Here is a 20,213-nt window from a genome sequence, read left to right on the forward strand (position 1 = left end):
CAACTTTTTTCTTTTGATATATTTTCCCTTAAATATCTAAATTTGTATGCACTGAAGTGATGAATTGTTTAGAGATTTTGAGTTTACCCTTCATGTCTTTTAACTTGTGCTAAATATAATATACATATTAGAGTGAAAGCATGCATGTTCTTATGACATATGGCACAGGGGATGACCTTGCCTGCAGGGGCTAGCAATCTGTTATGTTGTGGTTAAAATAATGTTAAAGTCTTGTTACATTATGTTATTTTAGAGGGCATGTATTTTGCATACAAGATGTCCAACATTTGTCTAATTCTATTACAACCGTTTGCAGGGTTTTTTCTGTATACATCTCTCAATGGTCATTAATGCAAGTTCATATCAAGCTGTATATTTGTGCAGTGGTCCAAACCTTCATCCCTTGTCATTTGTTCACATAGGCTTGTTATGTGAGATGTCTCTAGGCTACGAGCTGCTCACCCCTGAATCAATATTCTAACACAGCCAATCCTGCTGCTGTTCTCTGACATCTGACAGATATAGAGGGTGGTGAATAAAATTAAAAGCCATTAGTAGATTAAGGGATACAATTTGTTGGAAGAGGTCTCTGACAAATGAGATTTCATATGTACAAAGAAAAGCTCTCCACCACTATAGAGAACTGAAACCTAATTTATGCTGCAGAACACCATAGCATGGAAAGGTTGATACAGCTGCCAATTCCTTATGCCTTCCCTGCAAAACCAATCGAACATGGAAAATTGACTGTTTCTTGATGCAATCTTTACTGGAAAGGAGGAGAGATATTGGAAGTGAGGAGGGAGCTTGGTGGATTTATCGAAAAAACCCAGACACCCATTGATGTCTTCAGCCAATAGAAATGACATGTTAAAAAAGGGGATGGCTATTTTATCCAATGGAATCAAATAGACATTAGATCTATTTTTTCCAGTCTTTTTGTAAGCATAGAAGACTTTCATTTTTTAAAAGAAGTGCTTAATTTTTATTGTCTGTTTCTTTTGTATCAAGCTATTTACAAAGAATTAAAGGACGAAATTGCAAGACAAGGCAACATAATAAGCGATATACTTTTTTTCTCCTCTTTTCTATATTTTTTGCATGGATACTGTTTGCAGGAATTCTGAATATGTGCAACAATACAGGATTTTATACTTGATACATTTTTTATGAAAGAGGTAAGTCTGTTTATGCAACATTGTGCAGCAATACTGCTATATTGCAAATGGAAAGGATTGCTGTCATTGAGATATGCCTGTGTCTTTCTATATAACAAGGTTTGTTGCACTGGCATTAGCTGTGTAAGGTTTCCTAGCTATGCTGCTCTTTGTGCGTTCAGTTCATTTCAGCAGTCAGATCAGGTAGTGCTGTGTTGGTGTGTGTACTGCTTTATCCAAATTCCTTGTTTGATATGTTTTGGAACAAGTGTCATATCTTATTTTCTAATTTATGGGCTATGGATATACACAGTCTTATAATGGCATTTGATGTAGACATTTACTACAGTGGATTTGTATTTCTCAGTGTGAAGTATAGAAAGCCAGGCGCAGCCTATTTGTGTGAGCGTGTGTACTGAATAATAATCATTTTTTATGACTGGATGCAAAGAAGGCTGCTAACATTATGATTACTGTGACTGGTCATCAATGGCACTGACAATAAACTGTAGGATTCATAACACCTCATGAAGCTGTCAATCTGATGTAGGGTGCATCAGCAATGAAGAGCATTTCAGACATTACTTCATTTGCCTTTGAGGGAATGTAGATCTTTAAATACACCATTTTATGAACACTGCGCAACACTAGGTGCATCACTGTGTGCATGGCTCCTATAGATTGGATGCACAGGAGTAACTTGTGGATCTTGTAAAGTACACATTTTTGGTGCATGATGCAAACTGTTCATTGTCCGGTATGTACCATAAAATAATATGGGATTGTGTATAGTTGGTGGGAGGAGGAGGGGAATAATCAGGAAGAGTGAAAACAGCATCCCTAAAGCATCAGTAAGGGGATAGGGGGAAGGGTGCCATTTCCACAGTGTTGGTTGCCATGGAAACAGTACAGACTGCCTGGCATGCTTTAGATGGGCTATCGGCTTTGTAAAATGAATGGATGGTGAAGGGTGATAAGAAATGGTAAAAATTAAAGGGCAATTTGCCTAAAGTAAAATTATCAGTAGGATTTGTGTAAAACAACAGGTTCCGCACAAACCTTTTCCCATAAGAAGGAAAATTTGCTGTTTCAAACATTTATTTGCTAATTTTCAGCTAATTATATATTATATATTTTACCATTTGGTAATTGTTTAAATACTTAAGCAATAATGGATCATAGCAGTAGGTTTCTAGGTTGAGCTTGATGGTAAAAGGATCACCTGTGCTCACCTGTGAAGTGTAAAAGTACAGGTTAGAATCACTGAGGTGTCATTTTAAGGTGGCCATCTGGTGTTCTAAATTTGCTTGACAAAATTAAACTTCAATATAATAGATTTACAAGTTGTTCAATAATTCATTAAAAGAACACAGAAAGGAATACAACAACAAAAACAGTAGGAATTACGACACATCTGTTAAACATGACAGTTTATAGTTTCAAATTCACACACTACTGTATTTAAATGGGCACTGTCAGATACAAAAACTTTTTATATGTTGTACATCTTGGTAAAACATTAACCTTTCTAATATACTTCCTAGAAAATTTTTATTTCCTTTTTACAGAAATCATAGCTCATAAAATGATGGATATGTCCAAGCTGAAGCACAGGCATGGACAAAGTCCAGTAAGTGAGGGTAGGCTAGCACTCCTCTGTCTGATAGAACAGGAAAGGGCACAGAGGAGTACTATCAGACAGGAGAGAGCACAGAGGAGTCCTATCAGACATGAGAGAGCACAGATGAGTACTATCAGACAGGAGAGAGCACAGAGGAGTACTATCAGACAGGAGAGAGCACAGAGGAGTCCTATCAGACAGGAGAGAACCCAGAGGAGTCCTATCAGACAGGAGAGAGCACAGAGGAGTCCTCCCAGAAAGGAGAGAGCACAGAGGAGTCCTATCAGATAGGAGAGAGCACAGAGGAGTACTATCAGACAGGAGAGAGCACATAGGAGTACTATCAGACAGGAGAGAGCACAGAGGAGTACTATCAGACAGGAGAGAGCACAGAGGAGTACTATCAGACAGGAGAGAGCACATAGGAGTCCTGTCAGATAGGAGAGAGCACAGAGGAATACTACCAGACAGGAGAGAGCACAGAGAAGTACTATCAGAAAGGAGAGAGCACAGAAGACAACTATCAGACAGGAGAGAGCACAGAGGAGTGCTATCAGACATGAGAGAGCACAGAGGAGTCCTATCAGAAATGAGAGAGCACAGAGGATTCCTATCAGACAGGTGAGAGCACAGAGGAGTACTATCAGGCAGGAGAGAGCACAGAGAAGTACTATCAGACAGGAAAGAGCACAGAAGACAACTATCAGACAGGAAAAGCACAGAGGAGTGCTATCAGACATGAGAGAGCACAGAGGAGTCCTATCAGACAGGAGAGCACAGAGGAGTCCTATCAGACAGGAGAGAGCACAGATGAGTGCTATCAGGAGAGAGCAGAGAGGAGTGCTATCAGATAGGAGAGAGCACAGTGGAGTGCTATCAGACAGGAGAGAGCACAGAGGAGTACTATCAGACAGGAGAGAGCAGAGAGGAGTGCTATCAGACAGAAGAGAGCACAGCGGAGTGCTATCAGATAGGAGAGAGCACAGAGAAGTTCTATTAGACAGGAGAGAGCACAGAGGAGTACTATCAAACAGGAGGGAGCACAGAGGAGTGCTATCAGACAGGGAAGAGCACATAGGAGTGCTATCAGACAGGAGAGAGCACAGAGGAGTGCTATCAGACAGGAGAGTGCACAGAGGAGTCCTATAAGACGGGAGAGAGCACAGAGGAGTGCTATCAGAGAGGAGAGAGCACAGAGGAGTAATATTAGACATGAGAGAGCACAGATGAGTGCTATCAGACAGGAGAGAGCACAGAGGAGCACTATCAGACAGGAGAGAGCACAGAGGAGTACTATAAAACAGGAGAGAGCACAGAGGAGTCCTATTAGACAGAAGAGAAAGCACAGAGGAGTACTATCAGACAGGAGAGAGCACAGAGGAGTACTATCAGACAGGAGAGAGCACAGAGGAGTACTATCAGACAGGAGAGAGCAGAGAGGAGTACTATCAGACAGGAGAGAGCACAGAGGAGTACTATCAGACAGGAGAGAGCACAGAGGAGTCCTATCAGATAGGAAAGAGCACATAGGAGTGCTATCAGGAGAGAGCACAGAGGAGTGCTATTTAGATAGGAGAGAGCACAGATGAGTAATATTAGACATGAGAGAGCACAGATGAGTGCTATCAGACAGGAGAGAGCACAGAGGAGCACTATCAGACAGGAGAGAGCACAGAGGAGTACTATAAAACAGGAGAGAGCACAGAGGAGTCCTATTAGACAGAAGAGAAAGCACAGAGGAGTACTATCAGACAGGAGAGAGCACAGAGGAGTACTATCAGACAGGAGAGAGCACAGAGGAGTACTATCAGACAGGAGAGAGCAGAGAGGAGTACTATCAGACAGGAGAGAGCACAGAGGAGTACTATCAGACAGGAGAGAGCACAGAGGAGTACTATCAGACAGGAGAGAGCACAGAGGAGTCCTATCAGATAGGAAAGAGCACATAGGAGTGCTATTAGGAGAGAGCACAGAGGAGTGCTATTTAGATAGGAGAGAGCACAGATGAGTACTATCAGACAGGAGAGAGCACAGAGGAGTGCTATCAGACAGAAGAGAGCACAGAGGAGTGCTATCAGACAGGAGAGAGCACAGAGAATTGCTGTTAGACAGGAGAGAGCACAGAGGAGTATTATCAGACAGGAGAGAGCACAGAGGAGTCCTATCAGACAGGAGAGAGCACAGAGGAGTCTTCTCAGACATAAGAGAGCACAGAGGAGTCCTATCAGATAGGAGAGAGCACAGAGGAGTACTATCAGACAGGAGAGAGCACAGAGGAGTACTATCAGACAGGAGAGAGCAGAGAGGAGTACTATCAGACAGGAGAGAGCACAGAGGAGTCCTATCAGATAGGAAAGAGCACATAGGAGTGCTATCAGGAGAGAGCACAGAGGAGTGCTATTTAGATAGGAGAGAGCACAGATGAGTACTATCGGACAGGAGAGAGCACAGAGGAGTGCTATCAGCCAGAAGAGAGCACAGAGGAGTGCTATTAGACAGGAGAGAGCACAGAGAAGTGCTGTTAGACAGGAGAGAGCACAGAGGAGTATTATCAGACAGGAGAGAGCACAGAGGAGTACTATCAGACAGGAGAGAGCACAGATGAGTGCTATCAGGAGAGAGCAGAGAGGAGTACTATCAGACAGGAGAGAGCACAGAGGAGTCCTATCAGATAGGAAAGAGCACATAGGAGTGCTATCAGACAGGAGAGAGCAGAGAGGAGTGCTATCAGACAGGAGAGAGCACAGCGGAGTGCTATCAGACAGAAGAGAGCACAGAGAAGTGCTATTAGACAGGAGAGAGCACAGAGGACTCCTATCAGACAGGAGAGAGCACAGAGGAGTGCTATCAGACAGGGAAGAGCACATAGGAGTGCTATCAGACAGGAGAGAGCACAGTGGAGTGCTATCAGACAGGAGAGAGCACAGAGGAGTCCTATAAGACGGGAGAGAGCACAGAGGAGTCCTATCAGACAAGAAAGAGCACAGAGTAGTGCTATCAGACAGGAGAGAGCACAGAGTAGTGCTATCAGACAGGAGAGAGCACAGAGGAGTGCTATCAGAGAGGAGAGAGCACAGAGGAGTAATATTAGACATGAGAGAGCACAGATGAGTGCTATCAGACAGGAGAGAGCACAGAGGAGTACTATCAGACAGGAGAGAACACAAGGAGTCCTATCAGACATAAGAGAGCACAGAGAAGTCCTATCAGACAGAAGAGAGCACAGAGGAGTGCTATCAGACAGGAGAGAGCACAGAGAAGTGCTATTAGACAGGAGAGAGCACAGAGGAGTATTATCAGACAGGAGAGAGCACAGAGGAGTACTATCAGACAGGAGAGAGCGCAGAGGAGTCCTATCAGAGAGGAGAGAGCACAGAGGAGTCCTATCAGACAAGACAGAGCACAGAGGAGTCCTATCAGAAATGAGAGAGCACAGAGGAGTCCTATCAGAGAGGTGGGAGCACAGAGGAGTACTATCAGGCAGGAGAGAGCACAGAGGAGTACTATCAGATAGGAGAGAGCACAGAGGAGTCCTATCAGACAGGAGAGAGCACAGAGGGGTGCTATCAGGAGAGAGCACAGTGGAGTGCTATTTAGATAGGAGAGAGCACAGAGAAGTACTATCAGACAGGAGAGAGCACAGAAGACTACTATCAGACAGGAGAAAGCACAGAGGAGTGCTATTAGACATGAGAGAGCACAGAGGAGTGCTATTTGACAGGAGAGAGCACAGAGGAGTACTATCAGACATGAGAGAGCACAGAGGAGTGCTATCAGACAGAAGAGAGCACAGAGGAGTGCTATCAGACAGAAGAATACAGAGGAGTCCTATCAGACAGAAGTGAATACAGAGGAGTGCTATCAGACAGGAGAGAGCACAGAAGAGTGCTATCAGACCGGACAGAGCACAGAGGAGTCCTATCAGACAGGAGAGAGCACAAATGAGTACTATCAGACAGGGTTTGAGCACAGAGGAGTTCTATCAGACAGGAGAGAGCACAAAGGAGTACTATCAGACAGGAGAGAGCACAGAGGAGTGCTATCAGACAGGAGAGAGCACAGAGGAGTGCTATCAGACAGGAGAGAGCACAGAGGAGTCCTATCAGACAGGAGAGAGCACAGAAGAGTACTAGCCCATCCTCACTTACTGGACTTTGTCCATGTCTGTGCGTTCACTTGGACAAAGCCATGAGTTCTATAAAAAGGAAATAAAATGTTCTTATGAAGTATATTAGAAAGATGAATATTTTGACAAGATGTACAACATATAAAAAGTTTTTGTATCTGACAGTGCCCATTTAACAATGTAACATTTATGATTTAGTTCCCATTTCTTATGTAATGCTGACCTATCCCTCAGTGATGTAATTACTCACATTAGTCCCTGTCCTTAGTGAGGACCCACAATCCATATCTCATTTACAAGTGTAGCCACACTAACACAAGGGCCTATTTATAGGAAGCCAAGATGTTTTTAGAACAGAAAAGGAAACTCAAGTACCTGTAGGAAACCCACACAGACACCCCATGCAGATGTTACTTCTGGTCCACAATTGACCAATATGCTGAAATTGGATTAAACCAGGAGTCTAATGGATGAAGGTACCAAAACCCACCTTTTATAGTTGTGCTCTAATAAACACTTATCAATAATCAGGCTGTAGACTCCGCATTGATAACCTGAATATTGTACAAGTAAGTATATATAGGTAGAAATTGTCAACAGCTGCTCTTCTGCTTACATTGATTTCTAAACATATATACAGTGCTAAGCATCCATCCATTTGAATAAGAAAGCAAATCAGTCAGCTTTGGAAGATCAAACATCAAGCTAACAATTGAACAGTATGTAAGGATAAGCACCAAAAATTTCTGCAGTCATAATGAAGTTATAGTGCTGGTATGACTAGGCATGCACCGATACCTTTTTTAAGGCCAAGTACAAGTGACAATGCTTTTTTTCAAATACTCACCGATAGCAATTACCAATATGTTTTTTATATTTTGCACATATGGTGGATGCTTCCATCTTAACGCTAGTTGTGATAAACATGTGCTGGTATTGGTGCTGAGGTGGTGCTCATGTGTGATGTAATGAATGAGTGTCGGTATTGAGAGGCATACGTCTTAATAAGGGATTGTCGGCCTCGATGTTCAGGCAGCGCAATACAATGATGAAGCACCATCTATACCAGCCCATACAGCATATCAGTGATTGCCACTGGAGTAAGATGTGCAACCCGGACAGCCCTTCCAGCTGCCCTGGAGCACACTGTGTACATAGTGTTATATTGTTTCAACAGGGGCTTAAAAGCAAAAATATCAAACCTGCTCACCTTTAGGAGTTTCAAATACACATGGAGCAGCAGATGGCCTTTAGGATATTTCAAGGGTCCACACCTGGCGCATCCGCAAATCCAATAAATAAAACAGCAGCAAAAAGTAAAGACTTCTCCATGCTCCAAATGTAAGAAATAAAGTATTTATTAAAAATGATTTCCCTTCATCAGATCATTAGTATCATGATGTAGCATAGCATATGTATTCTTACTAACACCCCGGGGCTATCACATCGTAACCAGGAATAGGTTGTGCAGGTGTGTGCGAGGGGTCTTTAGGATGTGGGCATGGCCAGGTACATGTGTCCCCTATACATAGTGTTGTGCTCCCTCTTATGATACCTTGCCCTGTGAACAAGCAGCACGCAAAACGCGTTAAGGAGGTACTTTCACCTGCAGGTATTTGCTGGGAGAAGGTTGGGCTGATGGGCTTTTGGGACTTGGATACTTATCTGTCTGGGGTGGCCTATGTTATTATTGTTTCCATGTACTATGCACTTTATACAGGCTATTGACTGTTGAGATTGTGCAATATTATTGATTTTATTCCAAATTTGGACTGAAAAATTTTGGTCTTATATTTCTCTGTCACTTTTTTTTTTTTTTTTGCTTCATGCAGTCACTTTATATAGCCTTACATGGACTTAGCCACCTCACTCCCATTTATAGAGCCAAAATATTGTATTGCTCTGCACCACTCTTTACTAGCCATTCACTTGCAGGACTTTTTCTTTCCTCATTGTGTGTTTTTATGTATTTTTTGCTATTTTTGCTGATAAAGATTTGTTACATTTTTTGGATTTAGTTATTCAGTCCACCTTTATTCCTAAGGATTTGTATTTATGTATATTTCAGGTCTCATACCACGCAGGTGGTGAATTGTTTGTAGGATTTATGTCCTAGTGGTTTAAATATAGGAGATCTCTGTGACGTTGGACAAGGTTACTGAGTTGTATAATAGTTATGCATAAAAGTGAATGAATAAGAAAGCAAATGCAATACTGGGGAAGGAAAGATTCCATCCTCAAATTCACTGTAAAATAATGAATGAATCCAAACTATTTCTGTGGAGGCAAGTTTTTAGAGCAATCACCTTCAGTGTGCTTGTAGTATCCAACAGCTCTGTTCTCGTTCTCCGCTGGTTCACTCAAGCAATATGAAGGACCACTGCCTATTGCAAGCCTATATGAGCGTGGAGAAGGTTGGAGTGTGACTGTTGTAGTAGTCCTGTTATGCAGGAAAGTGGCTGCTGTATTGCTGCTCCCAAACAGAGATGTCTGTTGAGAGCGTTTGTTCTCACCAGAATGGATTTTCTTCAATAGATTCACTCTACATTTTGTGGTGCTGCTCAACATTCTGCATGTATTACTAGGGGCAATACTGATGTGGAGTGATATTACACATTTTGGGGGTGTAGCCTAACCCTTTCTTCAGTAGTAATAACATACAATCGTAGAAGATGTCCCTGTCACTGTTATTTTATACAGAATTATATTTTTGGCGTACTGGGTATTGATGCCGTACCGTTAACCTTGATTTTTCCTTCCAGTCGCACACATATTTTGTATATATCTTGTACACCATCAAGTACAGCAGAGGAAGGAAAATAATGGCGGTGAAAGATTGGTCCAATGACAGAAACACACAATGGCCATTATACCCCATTGACTAAAATAGAATCTGGTAGGTTTATTAAATAAAGTTTGGCATTTTACTAAACAAAATAGCTTTAAGTGCCGCAGTAATTTGCCCAGTATTTTTGCAAAGATCTACAACATAGGCTCCTAACAGTATATCAAATATAGACAAGAACAGGGTCTTATTGGGCTTTTCATCATTTAGTTTTAGTGGGGAATTTTTATTGTTTAAGGCTCCTTCAAACTGTACAAAAGGCCAGTGGATACCTGGAGTGCCCTGCAGGGGCGGACTGACAACACTCAGGGCCCCCAGACCAAATAAAGCAAAGGCCCCCTGCAAGACTCCGCCCTGGCTACATATATATAAATATATATATATATATATATATATATATATATATTTATATATATAATGTGTCTGTGAATTCAAATAGAGAAAGAAATCAGAAATGGTCGCACATCTACAACATGCACAGTGATCCTCAGCAAAATTTATTACACCAATGGGTTGTTAGTGTACTTGATGATCATTAAGTACAAGCCCGCTAGCCACGGCCACCTGTACGTAGCGGATCCCTAACATCCCTAGCACAAAGAAGGGGTGGTGGCAATTATAAAATGCTACGTACTCTACATGCCACCAGGCTTTAACAGTGCTACACACTGCTGCATGGATATAATAATAGTAGAGAAGTAATTCCAGCACTTACCATATATTCAGTGTAGTCTATTGCATATCCTTGAACATATGGTGAGTGCTGAGATTACTTCTCTACTATGTTCTGGGCCTGATCCATCCACAGGCACCACCAAACTAGGGAAGTGACAGCCTTCACCTATTGTGGATATAATAATTTCACACACTGTGCTGCCAGGATATAACAATGTCACACACTGTGCTGCCAGGATATAATAATGTCACACACTGTGCTGCCAGGATATAATAATGCAGAGATATGCAGAAACAAAACAGCAGACAGGTTAAGGTGCTGCCTAAGTGCCATTATCAGTGGAGGGAGAATGTAAAAACAAATACTGTTAATTTCCTACGTACCTGGTGATGTTGGGCTCAGAGCTCAACATCTATAATCGCATGAAATCAAATGGCTGGGCTGCCTCTGGGTCCGGATCCACCCTAGAGGATGGTCAATATTCTTGCTGGTGGTGGCCAGGCAGAAGGAGTGAAAAACCGGATGATTCTCGGGGTGCACACTGCGGGTTAAAGTGGACCAGAGATGCTGTGGATAGAGTCGGATTCTTTTATTAAACATATTCAAAAGGACTTGAAAAAGAGAGCAGAGCGCTCTCGAAACGTGTTGTCTATGTTTACTAAAAGAATACTACTCTATTCACGGCATCTCTGGTCCACTTTAACCCACTGTGTGCGCCCCGAGAATCATCCGGTTTTTCATTCCTTCTGCCTGGCCACCACCGGCAAGAATATTGAGTAGGATAATGTCACACACTGTGCCGCTAGGGTACACTAGTGCCACACACTGTGTGCCATGACATAGTATAGTAGAACATAGACTGTGTGCTCAGTACATAGCTGTACCATACAAGAGACCCTTAAAACATAATAGTGTCCACTACAAAGGATTGGGCCAACCCAGTGTGCCTGCCTGACCTCTCAACTTTCAATTTGGACTATGCTGGAGAGCCCTAGGCATGATGGGAGTTGAAGTTTTGTAATAGCTTGTAATAGTTGTGTAATAGCTGCAGAGCCACATGTTGGAGTACATTATCACCCATCATCCCTGCAGAACTTACAATATACAATGATATCAGTGACCTGAGTGACGTCTTCACTGTTGTCTTTTCTTCTTTATCTGGTCCAGACGCCATGACTTCTTCCAGCTGCATCTTCTCTGCGGAGTTTGACACAAGCACATCATTGGTTAATCACTTTGTCCAAAGATCCTCATCCTCCATAAGAAGACAATAATCATGATAACCCAGCCAGATACTGTGCTCCCTAAATATATCCCTTACAGACCCATCTGTCCCCTGCACCTCTAAATCCTCCTCCAGACCCCTTTTCCCCCAGACCCCTAAATCCTCCTTCAGACCTCTCTATACCCCCCAGACCAATGTGTCCTTCTCCAGACCCCTCTGTCCTGAGACCACGGTGTCCTCCTTCAGACCACTCTGCCCTGAGACCACTGTGTCCTCCTCCAGACCCCATTGTCCTGAGACCACTGTGTCCTCCTCCAGACCCCTCTGTCCTGAGACCACTGTGTCCTCCTCCAGACCCCTCTGTCCTGAGACCACTGTGTCCTCCTCCAGACTCCTCTGTCCCGAGACCACTGTGTCCTCCTCCAGACCCCTCTGTTCTGAGACCACTGTGTCCTCCTCCAGACCCCTCTGTCCTGAGTCCACTGTGTCCTCCTCCAGACCCCTCTGTCCTGAGACCACTGTGTCCTCCTCCAGACCCCTCTGTCCCAAGACCACTTTGTCCTCCTCCAGACCCCTCTGTCCTGAGACCACTGTGTCCTCCTCCAGACCCCTCTGTCCTGAGACCACTGTGTCCTCCTCCAGACCCCTCTGTCCTGAGACCACTGTGTCCTCCTCCAGACTCCTCTGTCCCGAGACCACTGTGTCCTCCTCCAGACCCCTCTGTTCTGAGACCACTGTGTCCTCATCCAGACCCCTCTGTCCTGAGTCCACTGTGTCCTCCTCCAGACCCCTCTGTCCTGAGACCACTGTGTCCTCCTCCAGACCCCTCTGTCCCAAGACCACTTTGTCCTCCTCCAGACCCCTCTGTCCTGAGACCACTCTGTCCTCCTCCAGACCCCTCTGTCCTGAGACCACTGTGTCCTCCTCCAGATCCCTCTGTCCCCTCTTCCTCCAGACCCCTCTGTCCTGAGACCACTGTGTCCTCCTCCAGATCCCTCTGTCCCGAGACCACTGTGTCCTCCACCAGATCCCTCTGTCCCCTCCTCCTCCAGACCCCTCTGACCCCATCATAACCCTAAACCCTCCTGACTCCTCTGCTCCCTCTTCCTCCGCTCAGGGCCCCTTATTGTGGCCTATCTCACATGGCCTCTATCGCTTAACCCCTTAAGGACCCAGCCCATTTATACCTTAAGGACCCTGCCATTTTTTGAACATCTGACCACTGTCACTTTAAGCATGAATAACTCTGGGATGCTTTTACCTTTCATTCTGATTCCGAGATGTTTTTTTCATGACATATTCTACTTTATGTTAGTGATAAATTTTTGCCGATACTTGAATAATTTCTTGGTGAAAAATTAAAAAATTTGATGAAAAAATGTAAAATTTTGCATTTTTCTAACTTTGAAGCTCTCTGCTTGTAAGGAAAACAGACATTCCAAATAAATTATATTTTGATTCACAAATGCAATATGTCTACTTTATATTTTCATCATAAAGTTGACATGTTTTTACTTTTGGAAGACATCAGAGGGCTGCCCCCCAAAATTTGTAACCCCATCTCTTATGAGTATATAAATACCCATGTTAGGACGTAAAATGCTCTGCAGGCGAACTACAATGCACAGAAGAGAAGGAGTCACATTTTGCTTTTGGAAAGCAAATTTTCCTGAAATGGTTTTTGGGGGTCATGTCGCATTTAGGAAGCCCCTGTGGTGACAGAATAGCAAAAAAAAAAAAAACACATGGCATACTATTTTGGAAACTACACCCCTCAAGGAACGTAACAAGGGGTACAGTGAGCCTTTACACCCCCAGGTGTTTGACGACTTTTTGTGAAAGTTGGATGTGTAAATGAAAAAAAAATTTTTTTCACAAAAATGCAGTTTTTCCCCCAAATTTTACATTTTTACACTGGGTAATAGAAGAAAATGACCCCCAAAATTTTTAACCCCATTTCTTCTGAGTATGGAAATACCCCATGTGTGGACGTCAAGTGCTCTGCTGGCGCACTACAATGCTCGGAAGAGGAGGAGCGCCATTGAGCTTTTTGAAAGAGAATTTGTTTGGAATAGAAGTCGGGGGCCATGTGCGTTTACAAAGCCCCCCGTGGTGCCAGAACAGTGGACCCCCCACATGTGACCCCATTTTGGAAACTACACCCCTCACATAATTTAATAAGGGGTGCAGTGAGTATTTACACCGCACTGGCATTTGACAGAACTTTGGAACAGTGGGCTGTGCAAATGAAAATTAAAATTTTTCATTTTCACAGATCACTGTTCCAAAAATCTGTCAGACACCTGTGGGGCGTAAATGCTCACTGTACCCATTATTACATTACGTGAGGGGTGTAGTTTCCAAAATGGGGTCACATGTGGGGAGGGGGGGGTCCATTGTTCTGGCCCTATGGGGGCTTTGTACACACGTGGCCCTCAATTCCGGACAAATTTTTTCTTCCAAATCTCAATGGCCCTCACCCTCTTCTGAGCATTGTAGTTCGCCCACAGAGCACTTTACATTCACATATGGGGTATTTTTCCTTGTGAAAATAAAACATTTAGAGTAACACCAGCACTTTAGAGAAATTTTTTTTTTTCATTTTCCCATCGAACTTTAATGAAAATTCGTCAAACGCCTGTGGCGTGTTAAGGCTCACTATACCTCTTGTTACATTCCGTGAGGGGTGTAGTTTCCAAAATGGGGTCACTTGTGGGTATTTTTTTCCGTTTATGTCAGAACCGCTGTAAAATCAGCCACCCCTGTGCAAATCACCAATTTAGGCCTCAAATGTACATAGTGCGCTCTCACTCCTGAACCTTATTGTGCGTCCGCAGAGCATTTTACACCCACATAGGGGGTATTTCCATATTCAGGAGAAATTGCATTACAAATTTTGGGGGTCTTTTTTACCTTTTACCGCTTGTGAAAATAAAAAGTGTTGTACTTTTGCAACAGCTGGAGGCACACTGGTTGGAAAATCTTCAGTTATCTAACTCAATATTTTCCATCCAGTGTGCCTCCAGCTGTTGCAAAACTTCAACTCCCAGCATGTACTGATCGTCGAGATGTAGTTATGCAACAGCTGGAGGTACTCAACTACAACTCCCAGCATGCCGAGACAGCTGTTTGCTGTTTGGGCATGCTGGGATTTGCAGTTTTGCAACATCTGGAGGGCTACAGTCTGAGACCACTATACAGTGGTCTCTATACTGTAGCCCTCCAGATGTTGCAAAACTACACCTCCCAGCATGCCCAGACAGCTATTTGCTGTCTGGGCATGCTAGGAGTTGTAGTTTTTCAAGATCTAGAGGGCCACAGTTAGATCCCTGCACAGTGATCTTCAAACTGCAGCCCTCCAGCTGTTGCAAAACTGCAAGTAGCTGTCTGGGCATGCTGGGAGTTGTAGTTTTGCAACATCTGGAGGGCTACAGTATAGAGACCACTGTAGCCCTCCAGATGTTGCTAGGTAACTCACCGGCTTCTGTAGGATCCAGGGAGTCGCATCGCCATCCTGTTCTTCCGCCGATCCCCGTCCCGATCGCGATCCACAGTCATCGCCGATGGGTAGGTGGACTTCGGCGCCCGGTCCCTGTCGGTTTCCCCGTCCTGCCTCGCCTATTGTGGGTGGGCCGGATGGGGAAAATGAAAGTTAACCCCCCGCCCCCGATCTGCTATTGGTCGTCTCTTCTGATGACCAATAGCAGGGATAGGAGGGGTGGCACCCCTGCCACCTCACTCCTATCCCTTCAGCGGGATTGTGGGTGTCATGGACAACCGCGATCCCCCTTATATTCCGGGTCACCGGGTCACCATAGACCCGTATGACCTGAAGCAAATTGCAAGTGTGAATTCACTTGCGATTTGCGCTGATCACTGACATGGAGGGTCTGATGGCCCCCTGGTCCGGTCCTTGCCAGGCGCGCAGCGGGGACCGAAATTCCCACGGGCGTACAGGTACGCCCTGGGTCCTTAAGTACCAGGAACCAAAGGCGTACCTGTACGACCCTGGGTCCCTATGTGGTTAATGGCCAGTCCAGCCCCGAGCTCAGCAGTAGTATGACACATGATAGGATTAGATACACAGGATCAGCAGACAGTATCACACATGACAGATTTTGATACATAGGCTCAGCAGACAGTGTCACATGTGACAGATTTAGATACTCAGGCTTAGCAGAAAGTATCGCATATGACAAATTTAGATACATAGGCTCATCAGACAGTATCACACGTGACAGATTTAGATACGCAGGCTTAGCAGAAAGTATTGCAAATTACAGATTTAGATACACAGGCTCAGCAGACAGTATCACACATGACAGATTTAGATACACAGGTTCAGCAGACAGTATAGCACACGACAGATCTAGATTCATAGGCTACATAGGCTCAGCAAACAGTATCACAGATAACAGATTTAGATACACAGGCTCAGCAGACAGTATCACACATATCAGATTTAGATACACAGGCTTAGCAGACAGTATCACACATAACAAATTTAGATACATAGGCTCATCAGACAGTATCACACGTGACAGATTTAGATACGCAGGCTTAGCAGAAAGTATTGCAAATTACAGATTTAGATACACAGGTTCAGCAGACAGTATAGCACACGACAGATCTAGATTCATAGGCTACATAGGCTCAGCAAACAGTATCACAGATAACAGATTTAGATACACAGGCTCATCAGACAGTATCGCACATCACAGATTTAGATACACAGGCTCAGCAGACAGTACCACACATGACAGGATTAGATACAGAGCACAGCAGACATTTGCACACATTAAAAGATTGAATACACAGTTTTGCAGACATATGACACATGGCACAGGGTCTCACCAGGTCAGTGTTTCTTGTCTTCGCTCTCTCCTCTGCCCAGGCGGCTCCAGGTCCAGGAATGTTGGGGGGTTGTGGGTGAACTTTTCCTCTAAGAATCCTCAGAAGACGGTGCAGATCACAGGAGCTGAGGCAGGGACATGTCGGGGAGGTAGCAGACGTGCGCACAGCACTTCTGTCCCAGAAAGAATTGCTGTTTTAAAGAGGCAGTGTCCCTGCCCCAGCTGATAGAACTTGGGGCCGGGGGATAGGACTTGGGGCAGAGGGCTAGAACTGGAGTGCGGCAGCCTGCAGCTCATAGGTGAAACTTAGCTGCCGGACCTGAAAGGCAGCACTTTTCTGTCTTGGGATCCGGGACAAGTGTCCTGGATCCCCAGCAGCAGCGGGCCCTTTACCCAGCCAGGCCCTCGGACCACATCTGAACTGACCGGCCGGTCAGTCCGCCCCTGGAGCCCTGTGCTTACTCCCTCACATCTACATAAATAGCACATGCTGTTCTATTCATTGTCATCTCAGGCATTATGGGGAGAGATTTATCATTGCTTTTAGAGCATTTTTTTGGTTTTGGCGCAGTTCAAGCGCAAGCAGCATATTTAGCGGCTTTTATGCGTCTTTTGATATAGACAGTTTTACTCTTTTTGCCTACTGCCTGAAGTTTTTCTTTTTGACCATGCAGTGGTCACGTATTTATCATTTGCGACTTTTGTCAAAAGTCGCTATTTTGTACGCAAAGGTACCTTTTTAGGCACAAAGCTACACCACCTACCAGTAGGCGTGAGAATCACTTCTACCTTCCACAATTCAAACCTCTTGTGGATGACAGCATCCCACTCCCCTTCAGCTCCTGAGCGCAGGTCAGCTGGGTGGTCCTGGGGGCTATCTGCCACCAAGACCCATCTCTAGTGCCAGACATCACTGATCACGGTGATGCCCAGCTTTAACCCCTTAGACACTGCCATCAAATTTGATTGTAGCATTTAAAATGCTCTGTGAAAGTAAGTAAAAACACCTAACCTGCCAAATTCAGGACCCGGGAAAGTGTCTACTTCCCTCCCTCACAAGCGTCTAGAAAAAGTGTATGTGGTAGAGTTTTTCCCACCACAGCAGAACTGCGCAAAATTCATCATCCTGCTGCACCTTCTTGATAAATAAGATGCCCGCTAGTCAAACCCACCACCCAAATAAATGTGTGAAAAAAGCTCTACCCTAGACATTCTTTGATAAATCTGAGCCTATATGTTTTGTCCTTGACTCCTGTGTCAGCTCAACAAGACTCAAAACTCCCTTCATGGGCCCTGCTTTTTGAAAATAAGTATTGATGTATTGTACTGCTGGGAGTTTTTACCCTATAAGGCGCTCTGCCCTTTTATTTTCCTATTTCTATATATGTTACTTAAAAGGTGAGGAGAAAAAAATGTAAACACCAAAAGGAAAATTGGCTGTGTCCTCAAGGTCAAAACAAGCTTTGTCTTAAGGGTTTAAAGGGAATCTTTCAGCTCTATTGCTAAAACGCTCTTTTTTATTTTTCAGCCAAGTGTGAAGGAGATGATGCCAATCTGCTCAGCTCTGTTTGCTGCTAAGAGATGCAGACAGCTGTTAAACATATAAAATCACCTTTTTATTTTTCAGCCAAGTATCAAGGAGATGATGCCAAGCTGCTCAGGTGCCAGAGGCCAGCATGCCACCTCACCTGCCCCACTTCCCAGTCCCTCCTTGACTGACATACAGGGCTCTGTAAGAGGTGGGGATTGGGAAGTGAGGGCAAATTAGGAGTCACTCTGGGCTCTTGCAACCTGAGCAGATTTGCAACTTGGCCGGAAAATAAAAGGGGGATTTTATAGGTTTAACAGCTGTCTGCATCTCTTAGCAGCAAACAGAGCTGACAGATTCAGTTTAAATCAGAAATATCATTAAAAACTCCTGGAAGTCCTAAAGTTTTTTCATGTGTTTGTTAAATGCAAAAAAACTGTATGTGAAGAAGAGAATGCTTCTTATTTACACATTTTATAATGAATGTTTGATTGATGAAAATCCGGCATTCCTAGGGGTTCATATACAGTGGTCCCTCAACATACGATGGTAATCCGTTCCAAACGGACCATCGTTTGTTGAAACCATCGCATGTTGAGGGATCTGTGCAATGTAAAGTATAGGACAGTGGTCTACAACCTGTGGACCTCCAGATGTTGCAAAACTACAACACCCAGCATGCCCGGACAGCCGTTGGCTGTCCGGGCATGCTGGGTGTTGTAGTTTTGCAACATCTGGAGGTCCGCAGGTTGTAGACCACTGTTAGACGAAGTTGTACTCACCTGTCCCCGCCGCTTCGGACCGTCACCGCTCGTCACCGCTGCCCGGGATGTCGCCGTCCATCGCTGTCACTGCGTCCCCGAGGTGTCCCTGACGCTCCGGTAAGGCCTCTGCTTCCCCGACATCTGCGCTCTCCGTCGCCGCCATCACGTCGCTACGCACGCCGCTCCTATTGGATGACGGGACGGCGTGCGCAGCAACGTGATGACGTCAATGGAGAGCGCCGACGATGCAGGGGATCCTGAAGAGGACGCGCCGGAGCCCCGAGGACAGGTGAATGACCATCACCGGAGCTCACGGGGCACTATAAATAGCTATCCGGTTGCAGCTGAAGCAGTTTGCGCTGCCGGATAGCTGTTTATGCGATGGCCCCGACATAAAATAAAAAAGCATTGTATGTTCATGCTGCCTTCAACATGCGATGGCCTCTGAGAGGCCATTGCATGTTGAAATTATCGTATGTCGGGGCCATCGTAGGGGTCACTGTACATAACTAAGGCATGTCATTTGTAAGTTGTCATTATTAGGTTTCTTAGCTCTTTTTTTTATGGTTCTCTGATCTGCTTATATTATAGCAATAGCAGTGCTAAGAAATGGGGTGACAGCAAACCCATATTGTAAGAGCATACTGTATGGAGTTTGTGGGAGTGTAAAAATAGTGCTGCCAACAGATGACAAGAAGCAGGTAGAGTAAACAGCAATGGTTTATTAGAACCACAATGCATTATGGGATTGACTCACAGTCTGCTTCTGCAACTCTCTTTTTCATCCTCATCAGAAGAATGAATGGGTTCTTGTGAAATGCACTGTGGTTCCAATAAAATATTGATCTTACTGTTTCTGCTTCTCATTTTCTGATCATTGTTGTTACACTATATTACACAGTGAATTTTTTTGTACACATTGCAGACACACTTTTACAGATTGTATCCGAAAATGCGTATGTTAAATAAACTACTCCACTACATTTTACAGTGTATGAACAAAGCCTAAGGGCTCATTTACATGAACGTATTTATTTTCATACCTGCCCCTTTCAAACTCACAGCAGTTTGAAGCGTGATCCGCTCGTGTGAACGAACTTTTACTTTATGTTCACAAGTATTTATTCCACAGTGGAATTCACACTGCAGATATAATGCTGCAGATTTAATCAATCAACTGACATCTGCAATATCAAATAGGCAGCGTTAAATCTGGAGTGGATTAAGTATGTATAAATGTACCCTTACCCTCCCAACTTTTTCCTAGGTCTTTTGAGTAAATTACTGGTTCCACATTTTAGTAAAACATAGGTGGGAGGGAGGAGCTGAAGCCATATTTAGCCTGAAATATCAGTATTCTACATGAAATCACCAAATTAGATTTTCCTGTTACATTTTCTATTATTAGTGGTTTATGT

General features: G+C 44.2%; 1 protein-coding gene across 3 annotated transcripts in view; it reads left to right on the top strand.

Annotated features, from left to right (window-relative positions):
- Window positions 1–635: 635 nt before the first annotated feature.
- Window positions 636–20,213, top strand: part of SHISA7 (shisa family member 7) — a 199,540-nt gene continuing 179,962 nt past the window's right edge. For 2 of the 3 annotated variants that reach the window (XM_056541616.1, XM_056541615.1), the window contains exon 1: window positions 640–1,178. The gene's annotated coding sequence lies outside the window, so the exon portion shown is untranslated. Of the gene's footprint in view, window positions 1,179–20,213 lie in introns of all 3 variants that reach the window. The other variant, XM_056541617.1, reaches the window with a different exon arrangement.

The sequence above is a fragment of the Hyla sarda genome, chromosome 10 (assembly GCF_029499605.1).
Source record: "Hyla sarda isolate aHylSar1 chromosome 10, aHylSar1.hap1, whole genome shotgun sequence".
NCBI lineage: Eukaryota > Metazoa > Chordata > Amphibia > Anura > Hylidae > Hyla > Hyla sarda.